A 14,277-nucleotide genomic window follows, 5' to 3' on the forward strand; every position below is an offset into this window, starting at 1 on the left:
CTTTCTTTCTTTCTTTCTTTCTTTCTTTCTTTCTTTCTTTCTTTTTTTAGACAAAGATTTGCTCTATCGCCAGGCTGGAGTGCAACCTCTGCCTCCTGGATTCAAGAGATTTTTCTGCCTCAGCTTTCTGAGTAGCTGGGACTACAGGAGCATGCCAACATGGCCAGCTACTTTTTGTATTTTTAGTAGAATGGGGTTTCACTGTGTTGACCAGGATGGTCTCAATCTCTTGACCTTGCGATCCACCCACCTCAGCCTCCCAAAGTGCTGGGATTACAGGCATGAGCCACTGCAGTGGGCGACTGTTTCTGTATGTCTGTTGGATTTGGTTGATACACTCCTTGCTCAATCCTCTGTCTTCATGTTGGTCTGCCAGGTTGTCCTCTCCATTATTAAAGGTGAGTGTTTCAGTCTCCTATCATTTTGGTGGTGGTGTTCATTTCTCCCTTTGTTTTTACATATATATATATATATATATATATACACACATATATGTGTGTGTATATATATACATATATATATGTATATATACATATATATACACACACACATATAATAGAGAAGAAATCTTTCTATCTTGCCCAGATTAATCTCAAACCCTGGGCTCAAGCCATCCTCCTGCCTCAGTCCCTGCCAAGATGCAGGGATTGTAAGCAGGCATGAGCCACTGTACTCGACCCATTTCTCCCTTTAATTCTGTCATTATTTGTGTTATATGTTTGGAACAGTTGCTGATACATGTGCACATTTAAATTATGATATCTTCTTAGGGTTTTTTAAATTATATGATGTCCTTCTTTGTCTTTTATGACAGTTTTTTTGCTTAGTCTAATCATCTAATGTAAATGTGACCAATTTGTTCCGTTTTGGTTGCTATTTAGGATGGAATTCTATTTTATTTTGTTACCATATAGAATATAATTTTTCATCCCTGCACTTTCAGCCCATGTTTTTCCTTAAATAATAGGTGTGCCTCTTATAAATAGAATTTATTTGATTTACATTTTTATTTTTTCAGTGACCTTGTATCTGTTATTGCAAAATTTAACGTTGTTACATTTAAGGTTACTACTTGCAGTTAAGGAGTTACTATTGCCATTCTGTTAATTGTTTTGTGTCTCTCTTGTAGTTCTTTCATTTATCATTTTCTTTCTTCCTTTTTGTCTAATTAATTTTTGTACTAACATGTTTTTATTTCTTTTTCTTTTCTACATGTATTATCATTGTGGTTACTACAAAGAGTGCATAAAATGTCTCAAAGTTATAACAATTGATTTTGATCTGATGTTGTCTCCAGTAGCATATAAAACACTAGTCTCTTACTTGACTGTCTTCCCCAACATACAGTTTGTTCTTAATGTCACAAATTAGGCCTTTTTATATGGTGTATTCTTTAACATATACATATATTTTTGTATATTTTTCTGTCAAATTTTATAAGGTGTTATATCCACCAGGCGTCCCTCTGTCTCTCCCCTTGCCTCCCCTCCACACCCCCACCTAGCCCAGTGACTGTTGTACCCTACTCTGTGTCCAAGTGTAATCATTGTTCATTACCCACCTATGAATGAAAACATGCAGTGTTTGGTTTCGTGTTCTTTTGGCAGTTTGCTGAGAATGATGGTTCCTAGATTCATCCATGTCTCTAGAAAGGACATGAATATGTCATTTTTTATGGCTGCATAGTATTCCATGGTGTATATGTGCCACATTTTCTTTGTCCAGTCTATCATTGATGGACATTCGGGTTGGTTCCAGGTCTTTGCTATTGTAAACAACACCACAAGGAAAACATACATGTGTGTGTGTCTTTATAATAAAACAATTTATAATCCTTTGGGTATATACTACCCAGTAATGGGATTGCTGGGTCAAATGGAATTTCTAGTTCTAGATCATTGAGGAATTGCCACACTGTCTTTCATAATGGTTGAACTAATTTACACTCCCACCAACAGTGTAAAAGTGCTCCTTTTTCTCCACATACTCTCCAGCATCTGTTGTCTCCAGATTTTTAAATGATTGCCATTCTAACTGGCGTGAGATGATATCTCAATGTGGTTTTGATTTGCATTTCTCTAATGACCAGTGATGGTGAGCATTTCTTCATGTTTTTTGGCCTCATATATGTCTTCTTTTGAAAAACGTCTGTTCAAATCCTTCACCCACTTTTGAATGAGTTTGTTTTTTTCTTGTAAATCTGTTTTACTCCTTTGTAGATTCTGGATATTAACCCTTTGTCAGATGGGTAGATTGCAAAATTTTTTTCCCATTCTGTTGGTTGCCAGTTCACTCTATGCCAGTTCACTCTAATGATTATTTCTTTGCGTGCAGAAGCTGTGGAGTTTAATTAGGTCCCATTTGTCTATTTTGGCTTTCATTGCCAATGCTTTTGGTGCTTTAGTCATGAAGTCCTTGCCTATGCCTGTGTCCTCAATGGTTTTGCCTAGGTTTTCTTCTAGGGTTTTTATGGTGTTAGGTCTTATGTTTGTTTTTATTCTATCTGGAGTTAATTTTTGTATAAAGTGTAAGGAAGGGGCCCAGTTTCAGCTTCCTGCATATGGCTAGCCAGTTTACACAACACCATTTATTAAACAGGAGATATTTTCCCCATTGCTAGTTTTAGTCTGGTTTGTCAAAGATCATATGGTTGTAGGTGTGTAGCATTGCTTCTGAGGACTCTGTTCTGTTCCATTGGTCTATATCTCTGTTTTGGTACCAGTACCATGCTGTTTTGATTACTGTAGCCTTGTAGTATAGTTTGAAGTCAGGCAGCATGGTGCCTCCAGCTTTGTTCTTTTTGCTTAGGATTGTCTTGGCTACACAAGGTCTCTTTTGGTTCCATATGAAGTTTAAAGCGGTTTTTCCCAGTTCTGCGAAGAAGGACATTGGTAGCTTGATGGGGATAGCATTGAATCTATAAATTACTTTCAGCAATATGGCCATTTTCACATTATTTATTCTTCCTAACCATGAGCATGGAATGTTTTTCCATCTGTTTGTGTCTTCTCTTATTTCCTTGATCAGTGGTTTGTAGTTCTCCTTGAAGAGGTCTTTTATATCCTTTGTTAATTGTATTTCTAGGTATTTTGTTCTCTTTGTAGCAATTGTGAATGGCAGTTCATTCTTGATTTGGCTCTTTTTAAGCCTGTTATTTGTATATAGGAATGCTTGTGATTTCTGCACATTGATTTCGTATCCTGAAACTTTGCCAAAGTTGCTTATCAGCTTAAGGAGGTTTTGGGCTGAGACGATGGGGTCTTCTAAATATACGACAATGTCATCTGCATATAGAGACAATTCAACTTCTTTTTTTCCTAATTGAATGCTTTTTATTTCTTTTTCTTGCCTAATTGCTCTGGCTAAATCTTCCAATACTATGTTGACTAGAAATGGTGAGAGAGGGTGTCAATGTCTAGAGCGAGTTTTTAAAGGGAATTCTTCTAGTTTTTGCCCATTCAGTATGATATTGGCTTTGCATTGTCATAAATAGCTTATATTATTTTGAGGTCCATTACATCAAAACCTAGTTTATTGAGAGTTTTTAGCATTAAGAGCTGAGAGATTTTGTTGAAGGCCTTCTTTGCATCTATTGAGATAATCATGTGGTTTTTGTCTTTGGTTCTGTTTATGTGGTGGATTGTGTTTATAGATTTGTGTATGTTGAACCAGACTTGTGTTCCTGGGATGAAGCCTACTTGATCGTGGTGGATAAGCTTTTTGATGTACTCTTGGATTTGGTTTGCCAGTATTTTGTTGAAGATTTTTACATCAATTTTCATCATGGATATTGGCCTGTAGTTTTCTTTTTCAGTTGTGTCTCTACCAGGTTTTGGTATCAGGATGATGTTGGTCTCACAGAAAGAGGGAGAATTCTTTCTTTTTGCATTGTTTGGAATAGTTTCAAAAGGAATGGTACCAGCGCCTCTTTGTACAACTGGTAGAATTCAGCTGTGAACTTGTCTGGAGCTGGACTTTTTTTGGTTGGTAGGCTATTAATTGCTGCCTCAATTTCAGACCTTGTTATTGGTCTATTCAGCGTTTCAACTTCTTTCTTGCTTAGTCTTGGGAGTGTGTGTCCAGGAATTTATCTATTTCTTCCAGATTTACTGTTTTATGTGCATAGAGCTGTTTGTAGTAATCTCTGATGGCAGTTTGTATTTCTGTGGAATTGGTGGTGATCTCCCCTTTATCATTTCTTATTGCATCTATTAGATTCATCTCTCTTTTCTTTTTTATTAGTCTAGCCAGCAGTCTGTCTATTTTCTTGATCTTTTCAAAAAAACCTGCTCCTAGATTTACTGATTTTTTGAAGGTTTTTTTTTCTGTATGTTTCTATCTCCTTCAGTTCTGCTCTGATCTTAGTTATTTCTTGTCTTCTGCTTGCTTTTGAGTTTTTTTGATCTTGCTCCTCTAGCTCTTTCAATTTTGATGATAGGGTGTCAATTTTAAATCTTTCCTTGTTTCTCATCTTGGCATTTATTGTTATAAATTTCTCTCTAGACACTGCTTTAAATGTGTTCAAGAGATTCTGATCCTTTGTGTCTTCATTCTCATTGGTTTTGAAGAACATTTTTATTTCTGCCTTCATTTCATTGTTTATCTATTCATCATTCAGGAGCAAGTTGTTCAGCTTCCATGTGATTGTGCAGTTTTGAGTGCTTTCCTTAATCCCGAGTTCTAATTTGATTGCACTGTGGTCTAAGAGACTGTTTGTTATGATTTCCATTTTTATGCATTTGCTGAGGAGTGATTTACTCCCAATTATGTGATCAATTTTAGAGTAGGTGGGATGTGGTGCTGAGAAGAATGTGTATTCTATGGATTTGGGGTGGAGTGCTCTGTAAATATCTATTTGGTCCACTTGGTCTAGGTCTGCATTCAAGTCCAGGATATCCTTGTTGACTTTCTGTCTTGTTGATCTGCCCAATGTTGTCAGTGGAGAGTTAAAGTCTCCCACTATCATTGTGTGGGAGTCTAAGTCTCTTTATAGGTCGTTAAGAACTTGCTTTATGTATCTGGATGCTCCTGCATTGGGTGCATATATATTTAGGATAGTTAGCTCTTCTTGTTGCATTGATCCTTTTATCATTACGTAACACCCTTCTTCATCTCTTTTGATCTTTGTTAGTTTAACATCTGTTTTATCAGACACTCGGATTGCTACCTCTGTTTTTTTTTTTCTCTCCATTTACTTGGTAAATCTTTTTCCTTCCCTTTATTTTGAGTCTATGTCAGTCTTTGCACTTGAGATGGGTCTCCTGAACACAGCACAATGATGGGTCTTAACTTTTTATCCAGTTTCCCAGTCTGTATCTTTTGATTGGGGCATTTAGACTATTTACCTTCAACATTAATATTGTTATGTTTGAGTTTGATCCCGCCATTTTGTTACTGGTTGGTTGTTTTGCTCGTTAGTTGATGCAGATTCTTCATTGCATCATTGATCTTTAACATTTGGTACGTTTTTGCAGTGGCAGGTACTGATTGTTCCTTTCTATGCGTAGCACTTCCTTCAGGAGCTCTTGTAAGGCAGGTCTTGTAGCAATGAAATCTCTCAGCAATTGCTTGTCCATAAAGGATTTTATTTCTCCTTCACTTATGAAGCTTAGTTTGGCTGGATATAAAGTTCTCGGTTGAAAGTTCTTTTCTTTAAAAATGTTGAATATTGGCCCCCAGTTCCTTCTAGTTTGTATGTTTTCTGCTAAGAGATCTGCTGTGAGTCTGATGGTCTTTCCTTTGTGGGTGACTCAACCTTTCTTTCTGTCTGCCCTTAGGATTTTTTCCTTCATTTAAACCCTGGTGAATCTGACAATTATGTGCCTTGGGGTTGCCCTTCCTGAAGAGTGTCTTTGTGGTGTTCTCTGTATTTTCTGGATTTGAATGTTAGCCTGCCTTGTTAGGTTCAGGAAGTTCTCTTGGATAATATCCTGAAGAGTGTTTTCCAGCTTGGATTTATTCTCCTCATCACATTCAGGTATGCCGATCAAGCATAGCTTAAGTCTGTTCACATAATCCCATATTTCTTGAAGACTTTGTTCATTTCTTTTCACTCTTTTTTCTCTAATCTTGCCTTCTTGTTTTATTTCATTGATTTGATCTTCAATTTCTGATATTGTTTCTTCTGCTTGATCAATTTGGCTATTGAAACCTGTGTATGCTTCTCGAATTTCTCATATTGTGTTTTTCAGCTCCATCATTTATGTTCTTCTCTAAGCTGGTCATTCTAGTTAGCATTTCATCTAACCTTTTTTCAAGGTTCTTAGTTTCTTTGCATTGGGTTAGAACATGGTCTTTTAACTTGGAGAAGTTTGTTATTACCCACCTTCTGAAGCCTGCTTCTGTCAATTTGTCACTCATTATCTGTCCTGTTTTCTTCCATTGGTGGTGAAGAGTTCTGATCCCTGGTAGGAGAAGAGGTGTTCTCGTCTTTGATGGTTTTATCTTTTTTGTGCTAGTTTATTCCCATCTTCATGGATATATCTCCCTTTGATCTTTGAAATTGGTGATTTCAGGAGGAATCTCTGAGTGGACATCCTTTCTGTTGAGATTGGAGCTATATCATTATTGGCCTGTAGAGGTGCTGCTGGGCTGCCTTAGATTCAGTCAGGCTGCTGGGTGGGTGGTCCTCCCTGGAGTTTGTTTACACAGGTGAGATTAACCCCACCTTCCCAATGGCATCTTTCCTTCCTCGAGCTCTATCTTCCTGGTTGGGGTTAAACTGGTATATTTGCTGTGTAGCTCTCTAGTGTGTGGGCTTCAGTTTGGGTTTTGTGGGTGGGGGGGTGGGTCCTGCCAGACTGTATGGCTTGTTTCCCTGCTTTCAACTCTGCCTCTTTCTGTGGAACAGGTAGTTCTGTCCTCCTGGCATTAGTTCAAACGTCCACCCAGGTCCCTGCCAACAAGTTGTGGCACCAGGCAAGAGCTGTAGCTCAGATTTGCATCAACAACCCATGTCACACCTCAGTCCAGTGGGGTTCTCGTGGACTCTGGGTTGCAGGAGGGATAAGGGAAGTGCAGGATCCGAACTGGAGCACCAAGTGGGGGAAATCCCCAACCCTCTGAGCCAGCTGCACATTCCAGGTGGGGATGTGCCCCACCTTGTCTTGGTTTGCCCTCCCTGGGCTGCTCTCACCCTGCTTTTGCTTGCCTTCCCTGGTCTATTTTCAGTGTCCTACCAGTCCCACTGAAATGAACCCAGCACCTTGCTTGGAATCATGAAGCCCTCTAGCCCTCTGTGTCTCATTCACTGGGAGCTGCACTGTGGTGTTGCCTCTTCATGGCCACCTTGGTGTGCACCACCCCCAGTTGGTATTTTTTTTTCTTTTTGTACTTTACCATCCAACACTCTGAATTGCAAAATATCTTTAAAGACATCTGTTGATAATACTAGAGAGACTAAATTGTATGTGTTTAATCTTTTTTTCTTCAAATTTTTTTCTATGAGATATTTAACAGTTTTATAATGTGTCTCACTTTTGTTTTCTTTAAATTTATACTGGTTGAAGTCCATTGAAGTTCTTGGGTTTGCTTGTTCATTTCTTTTTCCATATTTGAGCAGTTTTTACCCATTTTGTTTGTTTATTTATTTGAGATGGATTCTCACTCTGTTGTCCAGGCTGGAGTGCAGTGGTGCAATCTCAGGTCACCGCCACCTCTGCCTCTTGAGCTCAACTGATTCTCTTACCTCAGCCTCCCAAGTAGCTGGGACCAAAGCTGTGCACAACCATGCCTGGCTAATTTTTGTATTTTTTTTTTCAGTAGAGATGGGGTTTCACCATGTTGCTGGACTGATCTTGAACTCTTGACCTCAAGTGATCCACCTGCCTTGATCTCTGAAGGTGCTGAGATTACAGTCGTGGGCCACCACTCCCCTCCTACCTTGTTATTTCTTTTTCATATCATACTTGAGACTTGTTATTTATTTTTTTCTTGCGTATTTCTCCCTTTTGAAAAAGCAATGTCTGTCCTTTGCCTTTCCTACCATTGTATTTCAAAAACACATAACATGGGCTGGGTGCTGTGGCTCACGCCTGTAATCCCTGCCCTTTAAGAGAACAAGGCGGGTAGATCATGAGGTCAGGAGTTCGAGATCAGCCTGACCAACATGGTAAAACCCTGTCTTACTGAAAATACAAAAATTAGCTGGGTGTGGTGGTGCATGCTGGTAATCCCAGCTACTCAGGAGGCTGACAGGAAAGAATCACTTGAATCTTAGAGGCTGAGGTTGCAGTGAGCTGAGATCATGCCACTGCACTCCAGTCTTGGCTACAGAGTGAGACCCCATCTCAAAACAAAACAAAACAAAACAAAACAAAACAAAACAAAACAAAACCATAACACGTTAGATTTCATAGACTCACAGCTAAAGAAAAATTTGCATTAGAATAAATAATAAGCTGAATTTCACCCGTATGAGATTTTAATAAGACTTTGGAGTTAGATTTTAAAGTTTATTCTGAGATAAGCTAAAAATTATAGAAGCTAGTAGATGGAGTGATTATATTTTGTGTGAAAGAAAAAATAAATTGGCAACATGAGGCATAGTTTTTATTTTTCTTAAAAAATTATGTCAAAACTTAATTCCCAAACAACAGTATTGGGAGATGTGGTGTTTTGTGATATGCTTAGATCAGGAGAGCTCTCTATCCTCATAAATAGATTACTGCTTTTATTAAAAAGATTGAGGAAGAAAATTTGGTCAATTACACATTATAACTTCTCTCCACTTCATATTAATTATTAGAGTGAAACAAGCTGATCAACTGATTGTCTGCTTATCTCCAGTCCTTCACCTTTATTTGAAAAATGTTAACCTAGCGCTGTACCAGGTGTGCAGACACAAATGTTCATAAGTCATTGTTCATTAACTTGTGGAATTTAAGGGAAGATTGTGTACAAATAAACTAAAACTTCCAGGACACATGGCACTTATAATTGTTCAGAAAGTGTGAAGACAATAAAAGCACAAAAAGAGAAAGCTTCAGTGGCATGATTGCTTATGATTTGGTGCTTATGGGAAGTGAACGAAGGGGGATGGTGCTTATGGGATTGCTGGGGATGACTCGGGACTTTTTGATTGAGGTCCAGTGATGGAAGGCACTGAGGAGAGTGGTGGTCACGTTGGGATAATCACAGAGAAGATTTCCTAAGAAGAGACTTTGGTTTTTCTCTTGTTTGTTTTCCCACATATGTGTTAACTTTTCTGAAAAAGAGCACATCTTCAAATAATAGTGACATAAAAATGCTTTGTAGTCCAGAGTTGGCATTAGAATCTCTGTCATCTTCCTTCCTGTCTTCTGTATTTTTGCATGATTTTTGGGTTACAGGCCCAGGTCCTGTGACCTGAGCATTAGTAACTTGGCATTCCTCTACACAGTGATGCTCCTACCATGCAAATGTGTTCTCTTCAGACACAGATTGGGAAGATGTTCTCTAGAGTGCCCTCAAATAGAAGCCTGCTGTCTACCTTAACAGTATAATGAGCAGCTTCTTCACATGCACCACCTGCACTGTGAGCATACTGCAGGCCATTGTCATTAATCCCAGAACCTACTGGACAGCAAATTTCAAACTCACCTACCTAAATTATACACTATATTTTGTCTTCCTGTCAGGGATTCTCAACTTCTGTATTAGTAGTGACTGGCTTTAACCCACTAAAGCTAAACCAAACGTAACCTGGGCAAGAATTATTGTTCTTATTTATTACTGTTTTTTTCCCCCAGGGGTTATGTAAACATAAGCTTGTTTTCCACACTAGCGGAATTTGGAAATGTCTTCTTTGGAGGAACACTGATGCTCTCAAATGCACATGTGTTAATTCTCTCCTTCAGGCACAAAAGGCAGTCTCAGCATCTCTATAGCAGCAGCCACTCTCAGAGTCTCTCCAGAGAAATAAGCTGCTGGTGAGTTGTTTTGTGGTCATGTACTGGGTAGATTTTCTCATTCTGTGCTCATTGGCCATATCCAGGATTAATAATTCAATACTCCTGTTGTTCCAGGAGCTGTGATCAGTGACTATGCAAGATTCAATCTTTCAGTGCTGATCTCTGCTGATGAAACGACAGTCAGTACTGCTCAAACAGTATATTGAACATGCACTAAATATTTAAGAATTTAGTGACAGAAATCTCTTAAATACTCATTCTACTGACATAAAATAAGTTACTCATCTATTATCAAATTTGTTCTTTTATTTAATATAACCCTTGGGATAACATTTTCTTTTATTCGTCCATAAATGTGCTTCATATGGATATATCACACATTATATATAATTTGACACAGTGTTAATTAGTTTATATTTATTTAGATCTTTGCACATTTATTTTATCTCAGTTTATTTTCAGAAAGAATATTTTTCTTCATAAACTCAATTTTCAGAAAATTTAAATGCATTTTACTGAGGTAAATATACTCAATTTATATCATTTTTGTGTATTAAGTTACATTTTGTTCTCAATCCTGAAAATAAGTTTTGTAATATATGTAATTTTAAATTGACATGTTTCTTCCCTCAAAATGTTGAAGATCATAATCTGTTGGATTCTTGATTTCATTCACATATTGAGAAATAGGTTTGTTTTCATTGCTTTTTCATTAATTTGAATTTTATCTTAGATAGTTTAACATTATTTTCTCTATTTTGGTATTATGGGTTTTACTGTTGTTTGCCTTTTAATAAGCATGCCTTTAAGCTATTACAATTTATTATTTTAATAATTTTATATTTTCTATTTGACATTCACTCCATTTTATTTATTTTAGCTTGTACTTAACATCATTTATTCTATTTTTTTATGTTTTGTAATTTTTCATAGTGTTTTTGTTTTATCCCTATTGTGACTTCTAAATATCACTTCATCCTACTCTTCTAATTCATAATTTTTTATCTATGTAATTTTTCTATTTATTTTATCCTTTACATTTTAAATATTAATTTCTTTACATTTAAAATTTTTACCTTATTATTTTGATAATGCATTTTATTTTGATCTTACCTTAAACTTTTCTTCCAATTTCTTGGAACACTGTAACTATATTATTTCTACACTATTTTATTAAGATCTAATTGTACAGTTGTCTTGATTATTATTTTGTTTATGAATAACTTTCATCTTGATGACTTTTAAAATATACATCTTTGTATATTTTAAAAAGAATAGGAGATTTTATTTCATTATAAATGACTGACATCAATTGATGGGACCATTGAGGATTCTGGGGTGAGGTATTTGATTCCAGTGAAAAGGTATGTGTAATGTTTATAATGCTCCCCTTACAGACACCTGAACCAGATTCAGTCAATGTATTTACCTAAATTGTCCTGATTAAGCACATGGTTTACATATTAACCAGAAACTAAAATGAGGATTGGTGTTAATTCCCAACAACAACCAAAGAAGAGAAATGCCACTTCCACTATTGTACCTCTCTGACTTAAAGATCTCTACTCTAACCTACTTTTTCTAAACTTTTGAAAATGTGAGAATTCTGGCTTAGATAGCATAGTCAGATCCAAATACTCCTGCATCTATGCTGCTGTGACATTATATTCACCATTCAGACCTGTTAAATTCTAATCTGTGTTTTTGTTACTAGCAATTCTTACAGGTAACATCAACTTCTAGTCTGCTTTTTATTCTACAGCTGGGCTTCTCTAGTTCTTTCCTGAAAAATTATTTGTGGCGATACATGCCTGTGAAGTTTCTCAACATATATGCTTATTTGAGGTTGAATAGATAAGATTATTTAAATTTTTGCCACAAATACTGATATCTACGTTGTATCTTTGAAAGCATTGGTTGTCAGACTCCTACTGACATGCACATTTAGGAGAAGCATATCAACCTTCTAGATTGGTTTCAATGCTGTTCAAAAAAAGAGAGAGAGAGAGAGAAGCATATCAATGTCAATGCACTGCAGTATCTGAGGGGTTGAAATAAACAATACAGGTCATCTTGGCCACTGGGGCTCACATATAGATTATTATTCACAGTCCAGACACCTACATTCAGAGGCACCTTCTTGAAGGGCTTATGGTTGAGAGTTTCCTCAGAAACTTTTATTCAGATCCCTTTTTCTAAAGAAGGAATGGAACTTAGATAATAATTTTTATACATTCTTACTTAATACTCAATATTTTTTTACTCTTGCCCATACATTCTCCTCTGCCCTCTCCTGACTCCTTTTCCATGCAATTGCAGGCCTGGTTTTTTTTTTGAGGGGGTTACCTCAGCAGTGAGACAGTGCCCCATGTTTGTGCTGATCCATCTAAACTTTTCCTGGTGCTTTTCCATGAGTAAAAAATTGAACAATGAGGGATTGGTGCTTGATCTGATTTTGCCTGTTGCTTAACACAATCACAGAAAGGAAGACACAAAGTCTTTCCTTTTCTATAAATTTTCTATTTTATTATATGTAATATAAAATCTGTAGAAAAGAGTTTAAAATTTTCAAAGTTAATATAAAATTATTTTTAGATCCAAGATGGCCGTTTAGGAACAGCTCAGGATTGCAGCTCCCAGTGAAAGCGCAGAGGGTGAGTGGACCCCGCATTTTTATTGCCCACAGACTAGGAAATTCCCAGGCAGAGAAGCCTCATGGGTTGCCAGCGCGGCTGTTTCGGCCAGCGTGGCTGTGTCGGCTGGCAGGGCTTCTTTGCCCCGTGCGGCTGCCTTGTCAGCACCCCGGCGCAGCGGTTTTCCATACAAAATACACTGGTCTGGGTGCCCTTTTGGCTGGCGATTGGAGCCATGGGAAGTCACCCACTCATCTGTTTAAAAAGGGGACTGAACAGGGAACCAGAACAGTAGATTCCAGGGCAGAAAAGTGCCTCGAATCTCAGTGCCACTGTTTAAGCCAGCACAGTGAGTTGCTGCACGGGAAAACACACAGATCCCAGTGCCTCTTCAACAGGCGACTGGAACACCAACTTAAAGAAAAAAAAGGCTCTGAGGCAGGGAGCCAGGCAATCAGGCTCGGCTAATCCCACCCCCACAAAAGAACAGCAATCAGAAACTCCTGGATTGAGAGTTTCACAGCAAGCACAGCTGAACCAGGGATGGTCCAGCTCTGTGGGGGAGGGGCGTCCGCCATTACCAAGGCAGTCCACCACTACGGACGTAGTCAGCCAATGCTGAGGCAGCCCGCCATTGCCAAGTCAACCCGCCATTGCTGAGGCAGCCCACCGCTGCCAAGCCAACCCGCCACTACAGACAGATGCTGCATTAACAGAGGTGGGCCACCATTGCCAAGGCACTTCTAACTACACCCATATAAACAGGACTGCAGGGAAGTTCACTCGGCAACTGGGCAGAGCCCACAGCACCTCAGCAAATCCTCTACAGGCACACAGTGACTAGGCTGCCTCCTTGCTGAGTAGGGCAGCTCTGAAGGAAAAAAAAGAAGGCAGCAGCATAATGGAAACTAATAAATAAAGCCCTAAATCCCTGGGACAGAGCACCTGGGAACAAAAAGCGGTTTATGAGTTCTGCTGCAGCAGACCTAAATGTACCTGCCCAGCAGCTCTGAATGAACAACAGAGCTCACAGCTCAGCATCTGAGCTCCTATAAAGCACAGACCATCTCCTCAAGCAGCTCCCTGACCCCTGTATATCCAAAGAGCCACCTCATAAAGGAGAGATCAGACTGACATTTGGTGGGTATCCTTCTGGGATAAAGGCAGCAGAAGAAGAAAACTGGTAACAACGCTTACTGTTCTGCAGCTGCTGCAGGCGATCCCCAGGCAAGCAGGGCCTGGAGTGGACCTCGGAAGACCTACAGCAGAGGGGCCAGACTGTCAGAAGGAAAACCAAAAATCAGAAATAACCTCATCATCAACAAAGAGAACGGCCACTCAGAGACCCAATCTGAAAGCCAGCAACTACAAAGACGACAGGTGGATAAATCCATAAAGATGGGAAAAAACCAGTGCAAAAAGGATAAAAACACCTGAAACCAGAACACCTCTTCTCCTATAAGGGATCACAACTCCTCACCAGCAAAGGAACAAGGTTGGATGGAGAATGAGTGTGATGAAATGACAGAATCAGACTTCAGAAGGTGAGTAGTAAGAAACTTCTGTGAACTAAAAGAACATGTTCTAACCCCATGAAAAGAAACTAAGAACCTTGAAAAAAGATTTGACGAAATGCTAATAAGAATGGACAAAATAGAAAGGAATATAAGTGAATTGATGGAGCTGAAAAACACAACACGAGAACTTTGCGAAGCATATACAAGTATCAAGAGCCGAATTGACCAAGCAGAAGA

This window comes from Cebus imitator, unplaced genomic scaffold (genome assembly GCF_001604975.1).
Source record: "Cebus imitator isolate Cc_AM_T3 unplaced genomic scaffold, Cebus_imitator-1.0 Scaffold347, whole genome shotgun sequence".
Classification (NCBI taxonomy): Eukaryota; Metazoa; Chordata; class Mammalia; order Primates; family Cebidae; genus Cebus; species Cebus imitator.